Source organism: Gallus gallus, chromosome 1 (genome assembly GCF_016699485.2).
Source record: "Gallus gallus isolate bGalGal1 chromosome 1, bGalGal1.mat.broiler.GRCg7b, whole genome shotgun sequence".
In the NCBI taxonomy this organism is placed as follows: domain Eukaryota; kingdom Metazoa; phylum Chordata; class Aves; order Galliformes; family Phasianidae; genus Gallus; species Gallus gallus.
The window spans coordinates 75,706,896-75,724,835 of record NC_052532.1 but is presented as its reverse complement, the minus strand read 5'-3'; the positions used below and the strand labels follow the sequence as shown (position 1 = coordinate 75,724,835).

The 17,940-nt window shown below is 42.9% G+C and overlaps 1 long non-coding RNA gene across 3 annotated transcripts in view; it reads right to left on the bottom strand.

Annotated features, from left to right (window-relative positions):
- Positions 1 to 2,123: 2,123 nt before the first annotated feature.
- LOC101748309 overlaps positions 2,124 to 17,940 on the bottom strand; it is a 25,054-nt gene continuing 9,237 nt past the window's right edge. For 2 of the 3 annotated variants that reach the window (XR_006933133.1, XR_001468569.4), the window contains exon 3: positions 12,227 to 16,295. This is a non-coding gene — a long non-coding RNA (uncharacterized LOC101748309). Of the gene's footprint in view, positions 3,673 to 4,343; positions 16,296 to 17,940 lie in introns of those variants that run through there. The other variant, XR_003071562.3, reaches the window with a different exon arrangement.

Below are 17,940 nucleotides of genomic sequence, written 5' to 3'. Positions count from 1 at the left end.
GACTCATCCTGTGCAAGCCTTGTTTTATCTCTTCCCTTTTCATAACTAGTTTAAAGCCCCTGCCAGCTTCTGGGCTAGAATTCGTTTCCCACTTTGAGGCAGGTGGGACCTACCTGCAGCCATCAGGTCAGGTGCCAAGTAAACTGCCCCGTGGTTGAAAATGCCAAAATTCCTGTGGTAGCACCAGCCTCTTAGCTCTGTATTTATCGGATGGGTTTTCCTCAGCTTTTCCATATTGCTCTCTACCACTGAGGGGATAGAGGAAAACACCTGTACTCATGCTCCATCCACTAGCCACCCCAGTCCTCTGAAGTTCCTTTTGATAGTCCTCAGGCTTCTCTCAGTGACTTCATTGCTGCCAGCCTGAACTATCAGTACGGGTAATAATCAGAGGGGTGAACCAGACTAGGAAGTCTCCTAGTAATGTCCCTGACCTGGGCCCCAGGGGGGAAGCACACTTCCCTATGAGTAGGGTCTGGCCAACGTATGGGCCCCTCTGTTCCTCCCAGAAGGCAGTTGCCTATGACAATCACCCTTTTTTTGTTCTTGGTGGAGGCAGTCTTGAGGTGTGGAGTTGACCGCCTCACCCTAGAAAACCTCCTGGGTGGATCTTCCACCACATCTTTGTTGTATGATGGCTCAGAATCACTGGGAAAAAAAAGGAAAAAAGAAAAGAAAAGGAAAGAAGAGAAGAAGAGAAGGGAAGGGGAGGGGAGAGGAGAGGAGAGGAGAGGAGAGGAGAGGAGAGGAGAGGAGAGGAGAGGAGAGGAGAGGAGAGGAGAGGAGAGGAGAGGAGAGGAGAGGAGAGGAGAGGAGAGGAGAGGAGAGGAGAGGAGAGGAGAGGAGAGGAGAGGAAAGAAAAGAAAAGAAAAGAAAAGAAAAGAAAAGAAAAGAAAAGAAAAGAAAAGAAAAGAAAAGAAAAGAAAAGAAAAGAAAAGAAAAGAAAAGAAAAGAAGAAGAGAAAAGATCTTTCTAGGACAGTTCCCTTCCATCTCTGCTTTCCAAGCCAGGGTTCAGAGATTTGCTCTGGTATAACTTGGCTTTGTGAGGCTGAGTGCCCCAGGAGAACAGAGCTCACGTAAAGTATGCCGCTCTAGTCTATCCCAGACTTTTGTCTAGAGGGATGCTGCCGATACCAAAGAGGTTTGTGAGCTGGCAGGAGAATGGGTCACGGGGAAGGAGAGTCACTTACTGGGAGGTGTTTTTCAGTTGTAATAAATACACAAGCCTGGACAAACAGAAGGGTAGAGAGACAGCAACATTCACTACAGAAGTTTTTGGAGAAATTGATATTAATGATAAGCTTAGAGAGACCTAATTCAGCATGAAACTCCCAAGTTTGCCAGCAGCCACATGTGCCTGCTCTGTTTGGTATTGCAGTATGGAGGTAAAGATGTAGTAGATTGGCAAGTTTATGTCCTTAGCAGCGATTACAAACTATTTATCTATTCATTCATTCATTTATACATACATGATTTCACCCCTCTGGATCTTACTGTTTTGTATGGTCCTCTATCTCAAGGTGGAAGCAATGAGCCACACACAGAACTTCTTTAGACATTTCTCTTAGCATGACTACAGTATGCACAGTGATCAGAACATGCCTACTGGGCACAAAGCCTAGTAAAGGCGCTACTTCACAACTGTGATTTTTAAATAGCAATAAAAATGTATTTGTTTGGTGTGTTAATTACTTTTCATGAGTGGTAACTACTAATCATGGAATTGGATCTTCCTCCAGATCATAGATAATTAATTGTCTGTGTATTTCAAGGTGTTTTATTCAAGTCTTTTCTCCAGCTCATGGGGCTGTACGTTTCTGCAGCAAGCATCAAGTAAAAAAAAAAAAAAAAAAAGCGTGGAGGACAAGTTCATACTCTACCGTAAGGAGATATTTTGGGTTTCTACTGCTTTCTCCATAGGCAAGGATCTGCAACCTCACTTTATCAGAGGCAAAACTAGTAAGAGCCAGGGCATGGGCTCATTTTCTTCCATCCACTACCTTAGGAGCCCCTCTGTCTTTGAAACAGATCAGACTTCCTTGCTTGTCATTTTAAGATGACAAGCTTCTTTTTTCCTGTTTCACATTTCTTTTTTGCAATCTCTTTACTTTTGTCAATGTCTTTTTTTTTTTTTTTTTTTTTTTTTTTTTTTTTAATCTGTTAGGAATTCTAGCTTTGCTTTCAGGTTTACAGCTAGTATAGATCTTAGCCCAATTTAACCTGCAGCACAGCCAAAGATGTCTGCTGCCCTCAGTGGTCTATCACAACCTGATTTACAGCATGTAGAATTGCACAGCAGTGTTTCAGGAAATGGGACTCCATTTCTGAGTTTGAAAGGGTTTGATTTGTACTTTTTACTCCAACGTTGTTACTTATCTCCATTTATCTGTCATTACCTTGTGGCAAAATGGCCAGGTTTTTGCTTATCCTGATTTCAGACTGGAGCAGATGTTGGAGGGTGGCAATTAAGGGAAATGGCTGCTGGGATATATATGCCAAATCAGAAAGGCTTCTGAGAAGAAATGTGAATGATTCAGGATGGCCTGGAGAAAAATGCTTAGAGAGGTTCAGTCAACGGAGAGGACCCAGGAACTGACCTGAAGGAGGCTTTGCCTGCTTCGTTGGTTGAGAGGAAGTTCCTCAAGCAAGTGAGAAAGACATGCTGTCATCCAAGAAGAGTACCCAGGAGAGATGTGGAAGTGAGACATGACCGTGCAAAGAAGAGCATGCATCAGACAACAGAGGAGAACAATGCAAAAGAAAGTAAAAGGCAAGGGAGGGATGGAGTGGACATTTGAACACAGATTTTGGAGAATTACTGCCCCTACACGCAGTGGGGCATACATAAAGGAATTTTTTTTAACAGACCATCTAACAGTTTCTGGAAAATCATCATGTCTTGTTTGCACTGAGCTGGCTCACTCCTTTTTTTGTTGTGTGCAAAGATGGTGACTTTCATCCATTATGAAACAAGAAAAGCAGCTGGATGATTCAGTATGGCTCCTTGAGAAGTTATTTGCTGCCTGCTTTTCTTCCCAACATCCTCTCAGCTTTTCTTTGTCTTCAGCCTGGGCTCTGCTGTTGCATTTAATTTAATAGTAACCTAAAGGGTTACTGAAATCTAGGTAGGTTCTCAAATCTCATGCCAAGATGTCAGTCAGAGTAGTCTTACTCTTCTCCATCCCCACCCAAGCTACAAGAGATGCACAATTTCACTGGGGAAAAAAAAAAAGCAACATTTCCCAGGATTGCTTTAAACTGTCCACAACGCAAAAGAAAAAAAAAAAAAAAAAAAAAGGAACAAGAATCAGTAGAGAAGGAAGTTACTGTGTAGCTTTCATGAGCTTTTTGCTGCTGAAACACATCTCCAAACGCATGAAGCATTTCAGACTCAAATTCAGGGTCTAGTCGCTAATTTTATTAGAATATAGAAAATCTTACTCAAACATAAGGAGGTGGTGCAACTGTTCCTTCTCAGTTGTTGCTTGATGTTGGAGTTTAACCCTGAACTATACTTCCAAGGGATACAACGCACAATGTTGTACTCTTGTGCAAGAACAGTGAGAAAATGTTCCTGGGGGTAAAATTTGTGCTCTGAATGTGATAGGCACTGTTGGCAAGTAACTGAATGGGAGACAGAAGAAGGTGAGTCCAGCAGGTAGCTGTAGGGCTGAAAACAGAAAAACAGTCAGTTAATTCTACTCTCTGCAGAAGAATGGAGCCTAGTTAGCATGTTACAAACCTGTGGGAAGCCTTGCTAAAACGTAACCCCTTCCCAGAAACTGTATTTTGTTTCCTTGCATTCCCACTGCTGTTCTTTTTTCTCTTCCCTCTCCACCTGTGTTCCCCACCTCAGTAAACCCAGGTCTTTCCACAATACCTGTGCTTTCTCAAACACGCCCTTCATCTCACCTCCCCCCCTCCCCCCCCCCCCCTCCCAGCACTTCCAGGTGCCTCCAACAGTGCTATTTCTATCAGTGTATGAACCAAAAGATCAGGCACCAAGGCTGTTTAAAACATCGAAACCCAAAATATTTTTCATGACAATTTATAATTGCAGAGTAAGTGGTTGACATACATTTCTCACCTGGGAGATGGAAATTGGCTGTGGCAGTTTATCACACATTTTGTTCCATTTCTACTGGCAATCTCAACTCTTTGCTAACTAAATTACACAAACCAGTTGTGTTTACGTTAAAATAGGGGCTCTCATATTTATTAGACTTCAACAATTGTGTCAAAGAACCAATTGGAATATCCTTGACTGCATCAAAAGAAGTGTGGTCAGCAGGGTGAGGGAGATGATCCTGTCTCCTCTACTCTGCACTGGGGAAGCCTCACCTGAAGTACTGCATCCAGATGTGGAGTCCTCAGTACAGGAGAGACATAGACCTGTTGGAGCGCATCCAGAGGAGGGCCACAAAAACGATCCATGGGATGGAACATCTCTCCTGTGAGGACAAGCTGGGAGAACTGGGGCTGTTCAGCCTGGAGAAGAGAAGGCTTCGGGGACACTTGATAGCAGATTTTCAGTATCTAAAGAGGGGCTACAAGAAGGAAGGGGACAGACTCTTCAGCAGGGTCTGTTGTGATGGGACAAGGGGAAATGGTTTCTAACTTGAAGAGGGTAGGTTTAGGTTGGATGTAAGGGAAAAGTCTTTTACAGTGAGGGTGGTGAGGCACTGGCACAGGTTGCCCAGAGATGTGGTGGATGCCTTGTCCCTGGAGACTTTCAAGGCCTGGCTGGAAGGGACTCTGTGCAACCTGATCGAGCTCTGCAAGTCCTTGTTCACTGCAGGGGAGTTGGACTAGATGATCTTTAAAGGTCCTTTCCAACTCTAAGGATTCTATGATTCCATGCTTCTGTGATTCTGTTTTCAAATTCCTTTATCAAAACAGAAAGCATGACTGTGCTCTTTGCTGTTCAGAGCCCTGTGTCTAGCCAACGTATCAAAATACATAGTTATTTGCCATCACGGGAGTCAGCACTGCACAGCACTGCCCCCCCCCACGCCCTGCTTTCAGTCGACGCAGCGTTAATAGCGCACTGACTGTTTTGCTGTTGCTGAGCGATGGGCGCGTGCCTGGGGCCGCTCCGCGGGAAGAGCCGCCGCCTTTACGGAGCGGGGAGGGGATGGGCCGCATTGCCTGCCGTGCTGGGCCGCATGCGTCCCGCGGGCGGCACGTGCCTGGTTTACACCATGCCAGAGAACATCAGCAGGAAAGGTAAAGGACTTATTTTGGTCCAGCATCAGGAAGGATCTAAATAACTCAGGAAGTGGCACCAAAGCTGTAGTATGGAGAGAGTGAGGAATAAAAAGAAAAAAAAAAAAAAAAAAAAAAAGATGTGCACTAAGTAGATACAGACAAGTTTCCTCCTGAGCAGTCATCTGTTGAACACATTAACATAGACCACGTGAGCAAAGCTCCTAGTCTCTCAGCAACCTGCGAACACTGGTCTCTAATTTAGCCATTGGTTTGGGGAACATAGCAAAGGTATCTTTTTTTTTTTTTTTTTTTTTTTTTTTTTTTTTTCCTGTTCTTGGAGACCAATAGCAGAAAACTCAAGGCAGAATAACAGTAAAATAGAATCTAAAGACGGTGCAAGTAAATATTTAAATATTCACTGGGTGATCAGAGGAATCCTTGGCATTTCTTTGGACGCAGAGAAAGAGCGAGTCTCTCCCTTGCTGTCTGGGAAATACACACCGCCAACACTGACTCCCAGGGAATTTAAACAGCACTTTCTCCTTGCCACGTAGACTGGCCCAGTGCCAAGCCTGGCATCGACTGAGCAGGCTTCCACCTTCCTTTACAAAGCAAACCAGCTCTTTTGTCTGCATGCCACCAAAGGCATCCATACATTTTACTTCCAGAGGGATGACGAGTTCTACCCTGGTCTGTACTCTGGTGCCAGCCCTGAGGAGCAGGTGGGAGAGAGAATTCAAATGGTGATGGACCTCAGCCAGGGTCCCAGGGGAAGGCCTGAGTCACTTCACATCATCTCTGAGGAACCAGGAAAACCTGGAGTCCTTCAAGATTCCCTCATGGGAAACAATCACCATCTTGCCCTTCTCATACTTTGAGACCGTTGTCCTGTAGCTTCGTGGACATCAGTTCTTCAGTGAATGGAATTTTTTTTGTTTGTTTGTTTGGCTTTGTTATTGTACAATTCACCAGTTAATCTGAAGTAACAAGTATATCAAGATGGTAGAGAAAAAGGAAGCAACTGTTTTAACAAGTTCTGTTACGCATCATCAAAGAGAGCAAGGAAACAAAGATGAGCAATTTCCCATTAACTATTTATTTGAAGAGGGAGAGTGCCAGAAACTCCAGGAAGTCTACTGGGAATATGCCTGGTAGAGGTGGTTTACATGGAAGTTGCCAGAAAATGAAAAGACCTTGCCAGCACAGTATGTGGTATAATTCAAGCATGTATTTTACAATTTTCTGTCTAATTAGATATGCACAGAAATATACACGTTGACTGCAGCTTCGGTTTCCAAAGTTGTATTCTGTACTCTAAACGAAGTTCTACTTCTGTTTAGGCACTAAAAGCAAGCAGTACCAGCTGATGCTGTGAGGAAGAAGAGGGTTGGTAGAATGACAGTCAGCTCCCCTAGACTAACTGCCAGTCCAAATCACATAGGACCTAGGAGGTTGGTGCACGGGATATTAATGCCTTAGTTTTCTGCTTTAAGCTGCCATGTGACATCAAGGAAATTATTTCTCTCTTCTGTAGCTTCATTTTCCCATCTATGAAGTGCGGAGAGTGGAACTCACGTATCTTGCCAAGGCCTCTGAGGTGACACGTGCTGTATTTAAGGCTCCCGCAGCTCTAAAGTTTGGCTTAGCTCTTCAGCAAAATCATCAGCTGCTGAGTTACAGCTACTAGCCCCACCCTCTCCCCGTCATTCGTGATTCACATGACTCACTGGAGGACATAACCAATGGCAAGAGAAGCGTTTCCCTGATACTATCCTCAGCCAATACTGGCACAGTTCTCTATGGCTCTCACGTGTATTTCATGTTTGGCTGCCCTGAAAGCAGATCCACATCATGCAGACACAAACGGAAAAGTTCTGGAGAATCAGAATCCTTAACACAGCTTTATTTCTCATAAGCCCCAGGGAGCTCACAAACTGCGAGCCAGTCAAGCTGAGACACAGGGATATCGGGTTTCCTAGATCTCTGCAGATGAAGGCTATTCTCACTTCCAATATCTTGCCCCTGTCCTCTCTCCCCCCCTCCTTCCCCCCAACCCCCCAACCCATTTGCAAGTACCACACTTTACAGCAGGAGTCTGCAGCCCCCGGCTCTCTCTCCAAGAGTTCCGTTTGCAAGTCATGGCGGGGCAGCACTGCAAGGGTGTTCTCGTGCCAGCACCCACCTGCATCAGCTGGCACAGCTCACAACGTCTAATAGCACACACTGCTGGACAACTGTCCCTGTCCCTCCTCAAATTGCTAGGTGATGAAGTCTGATGGCTCCCTCAAGGCATGGTTGCACACCAAATTCCTTCAGGGACAGCTATAACCAATATCCTCTCACAAGATTGGAACTCCGCTTGTTATTATTTTTCCACAGATCTCAGGATTCCACAATTAATTTTAATCACTTCTCCAACCCACCAATCATTACAATTTTCAACAAGTTTCCTCTGCAATTTCCACAGCTGATTCCTCCATGTCTGCAACGTGGGCCCCTATCACATTCAGGCTCTCTCTCTGACACTGTATAATAGGGTACCCTGGGATCCCATTACCCTTGCTCTCTGTACATGATACAGACTTCTTTCATGATTTACCGGAGGCAATAAAAAAGGAATGGAATGCCTTACGGTATTCCAGGGAACTCGCAGCCAGACCCGACAGGATCAGAGGGGAGCTCCCCGAGAATCACCTCTGTGAGTGCATTGAACAGAGGTCCCCTCTGGTCCTTTGGTCCACAAGATCACAGACACAGTGTCCCATCTGGGTCACCAAAAATTGTCATCCAAAATCCAGGACAAAAACTCCCTTAACTCCAATTTAGTACTCCTTTATTCCTCACCATACATACCAGGCGACTTGACAAGCAAGCGCACCCTCTCAGAGTTCAGGTTCTACGTTCAAACAGTTAAGACATACATATGCAGTACATTGGCATACGCATTCATTTTTTTCCAAGGACTCATAAATATGTGCTAATGTCCCTTTGGGCATGCTCAGTGGTATCTAGGGTGGTTGAGTGCCCACCTCCTCATTCCCCATTTTGCACCAGCAGCTTCATCACCAAGGCCTTTGACTCACTTTCACCCACTCTGGAAAATTTCCATTGCTTATTAGGCCATAGTGAGCCACTTTTTAAAAACAGTGTATGCAGAACCTGAGGAAAATGTCCTGGCACGTACTGAGACAAAAGATAGAAGTACTCTATTGTGACTCCAGTACATCTCATACGATGGAGACTCTCTACGCCAGACAGCCAGACCTAAAGAAGGAACCAATGGATGATGCTGAAGATTCCTGGTTCACAGACGGAGGCAGTTTTGTGAGATAAGGAAACAAAGGCAGGATACGTGGTAACCACTACTGACAAGGTAATTGAAGCAAAACCATTACCTGCAGGGACTTCTGCTCAGAAGGCTGAAACAACTGCCTTGACGAGAGCTTTAGAATTGGCAAAAGGAAAAAAGATGAACATATGGACAGATCCTAAGTATGCATTTGGGGTTGTACATGCCCATGGTGTCATTTGGAAAGAGCAAGGATTGCTTACAACACGAGGAAAACAAATCAAGCATGCCAAAGAAATTGTGCATCTGCTGGAAGCTGTAGATCTACCAAAGAGCACGGCTACTATGCAATGTAAAGGACATCAGAAAGGTAACACTGTACAGGAAATTGGAAATAAGATGGTCAATCAGGTGGCAGAACAGGCAGCTGAAGGAAAAGAAATCGGTGAACTGACTTTAATTCCAGACGGTAAACTTCAAATCACTGAACTTGAGTCAGAACCCGTGAATTATTCTAAAGAAGATAGGCATTTAATGACTTAGAAGGAAAGGAGGGAACCAACAGATGGGCATATACACCTGATGGACGCGTTGTCGTGCCCTTGAGCATCTTATGGGAATTGGTTCTAGGGGAAAATAATAAAACACACTCGTGAGCAGATGCTCTTTGTAAGTATTTGAACAAAGTAACAATGGTTGTAATCTGTATTCCGTGCTGAAACAGGTTACTCAACAACGTGAAATCCATTTGAAGAACAATCCTAATACCAGGAACAGAGTACAAGTGGGGTCTATCGCGAAAGGGAACATTTCAGGACAACAATGGCAAATACAGTTCTCAGAACTCCCTAGAAAAGGGGGGCATCAGTACTCACTGGTGCTGACAGACGCTTTTTCAGGTTGGCCAGAAGCTTTTCCTTGTAGAACAGATAAGGCAAGAGAACTTACAAGAGTCTTATTAAATGACGTAATGCCTCAGTCTGGGGTACCTGTTGTGATGTCGTCAGACAGTACCCCTGTCTTCTGTGAGCAAGTGGTACAAGAAGTCAGTAAAATGCTGGGCAGTGATTGGCAATTGCACACACCCTGTCAACCACAAGCAGGCAGGCTAGTCAAAAAGATGAATCATTTGATAAAACATCAAACTGAAAAAATTTGTCAGGCAGATAATTTATATTGGTATCAAGCACTCCCTAAAGACTTGATGAGAATTAGGGTAAAACCAAGAAAGTTTGAGTCCTTTTGAAATACTGCACGGTAGACCTTACCAATTTCAGTTTAAAGGGGAGGATCTGAATAAGTTGGGTGAAAACTATTTACAGAGATATATGATTGCACTGGGAAATCAGTTAAGCAAAATTCAGAAAGAGGTTTGGGGAGTCAGAGGTTTAGATCAACCAATTCACCCCTTCAAACCAAGAGATTGGGTGCATGCTAAAGCTCTTTCAGGACAGCCATTGGAAGAGAAGGACCATCCTGAGTGCTGTAGACAACATTTACTGCAGTCAAAATCAGGGAACAACCCAACTGGATTTACTACTCAAGAGTGAAGAAGTCGCCAAGAAAGCAGTGGGCATCAGAATCTGTGGGACCACCTGTTCTGAAGTTTTCTAGGCTCTGGTGACTGTACCTGTGGTAAGTATATTGACTAGTGTTGTTGCCTTTGCCCCGGGGTGGCCAGTCGTGCACGTTGCCCAAGGCCAAATGACACTGATTTTCAGACTGCTACTGTGAACAGAGTAAACTGTACCCAGTATAGAGGAAACCCACCTAATGGTACTAATTACAAGTGGTTATATATCAAATTCAACAAAAGGATAGGATTCAATCTTCTCTAATGGGAAATAATGAATGGATGTGGAGGCAATTATTCAGAAAATAGAGCACATCCAGAAGAGGGCCACAAAAATTATACAAGGGATGGAACACCTGCCCTATGAGAACAGGCTGAGAAAGCTGTGGCTGTTGAGCCCAGAAAATAAAAGGCTCCAGGGAGACCTGATAGCAGCCTTTCAGTCTCTAAAAGGGGGCTATAACAGAGAAGGGAACAGACTCTTCAGCAGGATCTGTGGTGATAGGACAAGGGGAAATGGTTTCTAACTTGAAGAGGGGAGATTTAGGTTTGATATCAGGAAAAACTCTTTTACAGTGGGAGTGGTGTGGCACTGGCACAGGTTGCCCAGAGATGTGGTGGATGCCCTGTCCATGGAGGCATTCAAGGTCTGGCTGGACCAGTTTCTGAGCATCCTCATCAAGCCGTGGATGCCCCTCTTCATTGCAGGGAACTTGGACTAAATAACCTTTAGAGGTCCCTTCCAACTCAAAGGATTCTATGATTCTATTTGCAAATTCCTTTATCAAAACAGAAAGCATGGCCACGTATTCTTTGCTGATCAGAGGCCTGTGCTTAGCCAGTGTTTCAAAAGGCATAGAATTATTTGCTGTCACTTGAGTCAGCACTGCCTTCTCCATGCCCTGCTTTCAGTCAGCACAGCATTAGTAGCACACTGTGCGCAGCCACAGACAGCGGGTTGGACATGCCTGCCCATGTGCAAAAAGTAATTCCATTCCCAAATCCATGCACCATCCTGAAGCCATAATCACATCATTCCTCTTGCCAGGAGCTTGGGGTTTTGAAAGGAATGGAAGCTACAGTCATTCGTATTCCCAGAGGCCAGTAGCAGGCAATTCACGGAACTGAAGAGCATTGAGCTCTCTACGTACATTTGGTCTTAGCTCTCCTTGCTAGATAGTCCACTGGCAAATGCCAGAATAACAGAAATAACTACATTCATCAAATAAATCACAAAAACGAGATCAGACATGGCCAGTAGAATTATCATCTCCCAGGAGAAAAAAAAAAAACAACACCCTTATTTACTTGATAATAAATTGAGCTTCACAACCAAAGCAACAAATCATTCATACGCAAGTATCTACTGTCTGAGTCTGCTGAACTCCTCATTTGCTATGCGCTGTCACTGGGACATAAAACAATATCTTGCAAATCATGTCTTGTGGAAGAGCTACCAGGTACCAGCCGGTATGCCAACCTGCCACCGAGTAGGATTCAGCAAATGTTATTTGCTACATGAAAGAACTTCTAACTCCAATGCTGTGAGTTCTGATGGCTGACAAACAGGCAATGTGTCACAACAGGCACATGCAACCCACGGCCTGGCACAGCTTGCAGTGTGGCCCAGCCCCTGCTGCTACAGCTTGGCCCACCCTCTAGACACAGGGAGGGCGCAGCAGTAGTAGTGCTTAGTCTTCCTCTCGCACCCACAGCAACTCAGTTGCATCAAGCCCTACGTGTATTACATATAGACGCGCTTATTGAGTAAAATGAAGTGATTGCTAATACTATTTAAACCTGTCTCTAATACTGTCTCAATGGAAAGCAGAGCCAAAAAAAAAAAAAAAAAAAGTTGTGGAGGAAGGAAGAGCGTTCAAGGAAAAATAGACGAGTAGATTTTAGTCAAGATTGTGTCTGTTTTCAAAGATTGCAATCTGAAAAGACATTATATGCAGAAACATGCTGCCAAATTTAATAAATATTAAGGAATTTATGCTTCATAAAGACAAAACAGTGAAACTGAAAAAAACCTGTCATCCCAACAAAATCTTTTTTAAAAAATTCAAACTCAAATGGACTCTATTATAAAAGCTAGTTATGTGATAGCAAATGTGACTGAAAAACAAACAAACAAACAAACAAAAAAAAACATTTACTGAAGATGAGTTTATTAAGCAATGTATGGAAAGTATGGCACACATAATATGTCCAAAGCAGACTTTTCTAAAATCAGTTTATCTTGCCAGAGTACAGCCAAGTGAATAGAAGAAAAAGGAAAAATCTATCAAAAGTAATATGGAGAGTAAAGTTGCTATTTTTTTTTCTTTTTTTTTGCTTTAGTGATAAAGTATTGATGGCGCAGATATGAATCTCCTTGCCATTTTTGTAATACATATTGATAATGAATATAATGTCACTGAAGAAATGGCTTCTTTGGTGTCTTTAAAAGACATAACTACATCTCCTCATTTGTATGAAACAGTAAAAAATACATTCAAGCAATTTTCTTTAACTTTTGTCAACATATTTGGTGAAGCTACTGATGGCACCCTAATGATGGCTGGTAAAAAAAGGGACTTACAAAATTAAGAGAAAATAATGCAGCTGCCACCAGAAAATCACACTTGATGAAATACTGTTGCATCAAACACCAATAAAATTTATGTGAGAAAGCTTTAAAAATTGATAATGTAATTCAAAAACATCAAAGCTCTGTATTTCATAAAGTCTACGGAACTGAATCATCATCAATTCCAGGGGTTCCTTAAAAGTAAGGCTGCTGATTATGGGGACATCACTTACTTTTCTGAAGCCAGGTGCCTAAGTTAAGGTAGAACACTAAAAATATTATATGATTTGAGAAATGAAATGAAGTTCTTTGTGGAGTCAAAAGGAAAATTTGTCTCAGAATGAGAAGATTAAAAAAGGCTCGCAGATTTACCATCTTTAGCAGATTTGACCACTCATTTAAATGAGTTGAACATGCAGCTTCAAGATGAAAATGATATCATCTGCTGTGTTTCAAATATAACAGTGTTTGAAATAAAACTTAGAACTATGGCAAGCTCAAGCTACATCAAATATTTCATGCATTTTGATATGCTGGCTAAACACAGTCCTGTGAACAGTGAAAAATATGCAGCCTTGCTTTCTGTTTTGAAAAAACATTTTGAGAATAGGTTTTGAGATAAAAAAAAAATCCCCCCTCCCCCCCCCCCCTCTGTATTTGGGACTCCATTTTTAGTTGATCTAAATACATTACATGTGTATTTGCTATGTATGCAGCTACAGTCTAATATTCAACTCAAAAATTTTATCATGCCTGTTTATGAGATTTTATACATTATTATATATTTTAGATGTGGTGCAAGATGATTCCCATTCACTCAGTGTGGCCCAGACAAGCAAAAAAGTTGTACACCCATAGTATATAGTGTCCATACCTTCTGACCTTTATTTTCCACAAAGAAGCATTCTTGGGCTTGTACAGCACAAAGCAATGTTATCCAACAGGAGAAGAGGCCTAAGCTGCACAAGTTGCAACATTTACATGTTTTGTTATATTTTAAGATGGTTTAACACTTTCCTGTTCTGACTAAAATAAATCAACATTTCAACAGTAGATCAATTTGAACTGCTTATCATTTGACCTGTATGGCAAAATTTGTTTCGCATAGATCAGTTTCAGTCATACAACTATTTGTATCCCCCTTATGCTTGTGTTGCTAAGAAAGATTCCCATTTGGCATAAACTGCCAGCGCTAAGATGTTCTCTGTTAATGAGCGTAGACAATCTTCTTTTGCTGTTATGGGTCAGGAAGTTTTAATGCAGTAGCACTATAACAGCCTGTAAGACCCAGCTAACAGATTAGCTCAACCAGTGACAAATGAAATGTTCCAGGCAATCGTTGCAGGAACCTCTGAGATCCCAACATGGGCTCAAGAAGAGTATTTCTATGGAAACTGCTTGCCTCACCAAAGCCAAACAAGATGCTAAGTGGGGCCATGAGAAGCACAAATTGTGGTAGTGCTCTATTTTCATCAAAGCACATACAGCAAGAGTCCATCACCTGGGCAGCTGTACACACACCAGGTTGTGCAAACCATGAGTGAGAACTCAAGACACTGCTGTTATTTGTAATTATCCTGTTTATGTCCCCAGTGTAGGAGGCAGAGGCCACAGAATTAAGGAGGCATGAGGAGAAAATACACAACCCAACACAGATAAAGAACAGCAACTTGTTTTATGGATGGAACAGCACATGCCACAACACATATGCCTGTTGATCCGTTATATGCATACAATCAACAAATATACAATTAGCAGAGCGGTATGGTTAGGCTGCTATTTTACAGGTTGTATAACTAGAAGGATTATCACAGTAGAAAGGGATAATAAAAAAATAAATGGAAGCACTTCCCATGTCTTAGGTGCCCAGAAAAACTCCAAAGGGAGTGACCTCCAGAAAGAGATCCTTCTCCCGAGGCAGTCAGCCCTTAAATGGGGTCTAGGAGAGGTGGAGCCAGGTTCCACCCCTTCTGGTCACACAGGTGAATTGCCTTCACCTGTGCTCCCGTGGCTTACTCAGTGCTTGCCTCAGGTGATCAATCAGTGGTTCGGGCCATGATTCAACAGTTCCCACACAATATGTTCTCGGTAACCTGTGTTGCAGAACTCTGCTGCACTGTGGTCCCTCAGTGTCAGGTCTGCTAATTCTGAAGATTAAAATCAAGTAGCAACAGGACTAGGAATGTATCTCAGAACCAGCCTGTTCATCCCACCTCTACAGCTGGGCCACAGGAGAAGAGAGAAGGGTAGCTGCTACTGCTTCACCTGAAATTCTGAGGGAGAAAAATGAGAATCCTCACTTGTTCTGGCCATCAGAACAGCAGCTCTAGGTTGTTGGAAACAGAAACCTGAAATTAGAGGGAGGCCAATTTACTATGACCTAACTAATAGCCAGTACAGGACTCATCACTATTAGGAAAGCACAGTGGGAATGATGAGAGCCCAAGTCACACTGCACTGCCAGCAGCTAAGGCTATGCTCTGTATGGTGATTGCCCAGTGGGACAGGTGGCTGTTTATCGCAGCATCATGACAGCTGACGGAACTCCCTGAAGTTACAGTCCAGAGCTGAGCAGCCCCAAAACAACTCCTTATTTATCCCATTAGTATGTGGTTCCTACACTGTTAGCTCTCCATAGACAACAAATTCAAGCCCTGCTGCTCACAACTTCCACTAATCTGAGCAACACTGGTACCAAAGCATTACTGTGACTTCAGAGCTCTTGCCTCATTAGTCCAGTTATATACAAGCACTTAGTATTATATGGGAGCATGCAAAAATGCTTCTGAGAGGTCATTAAAATGGGGAAAAAATTCCACTGTGGTTACAGAGTAGTCAGAGATGCAAGAATGCTGTTCTGAGAAGCAATAGGAGTGCTCACTGTTAGAAAGCAGGTTGTATCACTTTATTGCTTTGTGCTTCAATTTTCACAGCCATCAGATACAGAGGACTGATTCTGTCCTCTATAAATATTTCATTAATTTAGAAATGGAAAGTGCAAAAACAAAAACAAACAAACAAAAAAGAACAGCTGCAGTATTATGTAAAAAGTCCTGTCCTCCCATACAAGAGCAACAGACTTTTTGATCCAATGGCAAGACACCCTATTCCTCCACACAAAATTCATTCTCCCTGTTAGGACAGCTCTTGGATATTTTGCAGAGCATAGCACAGCAAGCTTTTAAATAACAGCCTTCAAGATCTTTAAATGTTATTGTTTGCTAACACAAAATCACCAAATTAATAATATTTGCTCTCATATCCAACCCTCTCAGGCTGCCATAATAGTGAAGGGACTGCTCCATCCATTATGCATGTCCAGTAAAACATTATACAAATGGGTGAAGATACAGATGTAATATAGCAGGTGAGCCTATTACTCCCATCCAAATTCAGCTGAGATAGAAGAGACAAGCTGAGAATACTATCATGCAGGGTGAACACTCAGTTCCAGTCAGAAGAGTGTTTCCAATGGGATGGAAGATGTTCACCTTTATGAGTCTTGTAAGGGATTCTGGATGACAGTGTGGTGGGCAGAGGAGTTTGTTCCAGCAGGATTCTGACACTGCAAGGGGCTGTTAGGCTGTAGTTTCTCAGGAAAATACAGTGTTTTGTAAATCAGATCTTGGATTGAAGAAACATCACTTTTTTCTACAGAAAAAAAAAAGATAAAAGACAATTGGCAGGGATTCTCAACAGGTTAAGTAGCCCTTCTCCTCAACAAGTACCTAGGAAGAAAACTGTTCAAAACATGATCCCTGGGTACAGTACATCAACAGCTTTCACATGAGACCACATAAACTAGAATCCTCTCACCATGTCCCACAGATCACGCAACCTCAAGAGAGGAGGTATCAGCTGAAAAGTTACTGGCTAGTAGCATAGAAGTGGCCTCCTGAATGCTAAAACGATTCTAAACACTTACCTCATACCATTTTCCTATTATCCAGAGGTACTGTGAAAGTACCAGGTAAGGTGCTGGAAACTAGTGGGAGATGCAGAAGGTCATATAACATAAACATGAACCTATCCTCACTGTGCCCTCCCACCTCAGTAAGGCTCATGAAGGAATCATGGCACGACTGGAAGCTTTGCCCATTGAGGCAGCTTCACAGTTAAGGCCCAAACAAGAATCAGAAACTCCCTAGTAGGACATCATAGGGCAGACAGACATCTTGCCTATACAGGCCAGGCTGCCTATCTAGGAATACAGATACCTAGTCTCCATACAGCTGCTCATTGAACAGAATCCCCCCATTCAGTTCATTAGATTTAGTCTGTCCTATCACTTCTCAGTCTGCAATGGAACAGAAAGACATGGCTCCAGGCCAGCATGAGGCAAGCTCTTCGCTACCAATACTTGAGTTTCAGCATCCATTTCCTTTATTGCTTTTGGAAACAACTCAAATCTCTTCAAGTACAAAGGCATATCTCTGCTATGGTTTACAGGCTCTTGTTTACATGAACTGCACTGCTAAATTGGCATCTCAAACAGTTGTTTAAGTATTGGGTAAGCATGCAGCTTAGGAGATGCTTAGCAGATGCTAACTCTAGTTTCAAGCTTTCGGTTTTGGCCCAAGCTTTAAAAGTTCTATCCCCATAGGCCATGGTGCCATATGAGTAATAAATGTTTGTAAAATGCTTTGAATGATGAAGGGAGTATAAAAGCAAAAAAAGGCATGTCATGACTTGTTCTCTGGTTTGATAAATGTTGTGCAAGATATTCTTGCAATGTGTATGACAAAATATACATATACACACCTATATACTGAGAGTGCATTCCTGGGGAAGGTTCATCTAGAAGACAAGTGATGTAAACTATCAGAGACACCCCCCCCCCCCAGTAAAGTAGAAAGGTAGAAAGACTTGACTTACACTGTTTGATTCCATAACCACAAAGTGGTTATTAATCAGATATGTTTTAATCAACGCTGCGCAGAGCCGGATGCAAGGGGGATAGCTCCTCCTAACTTGCATGCCCTCAGGACAAAAACTTGGTATAGATAGAGGCAGAGCTAATATATAATCAACGATTTGCCCGGAAATGTAATGAATATGTATATGAATTCCGAGAACTGCTTAGCATATGGTCCCCCCCCCTCGTGCATGAGTCATGAGCAGTGGGGGTCTCCGGGTTGTTGTTGGATGAAGGTTCGTACTCTTCCTCGTTGTAAACTTCTGACCCTAAGGGAGGGGTAGCCCCTGAACCAGTTCTAACTTGCTCTGGGGACGCCTTATCACCTCCTTGCCTGGTGTCCTTGAGCTGTCTTTACACCCTGGGTAACAATGTCCAGGT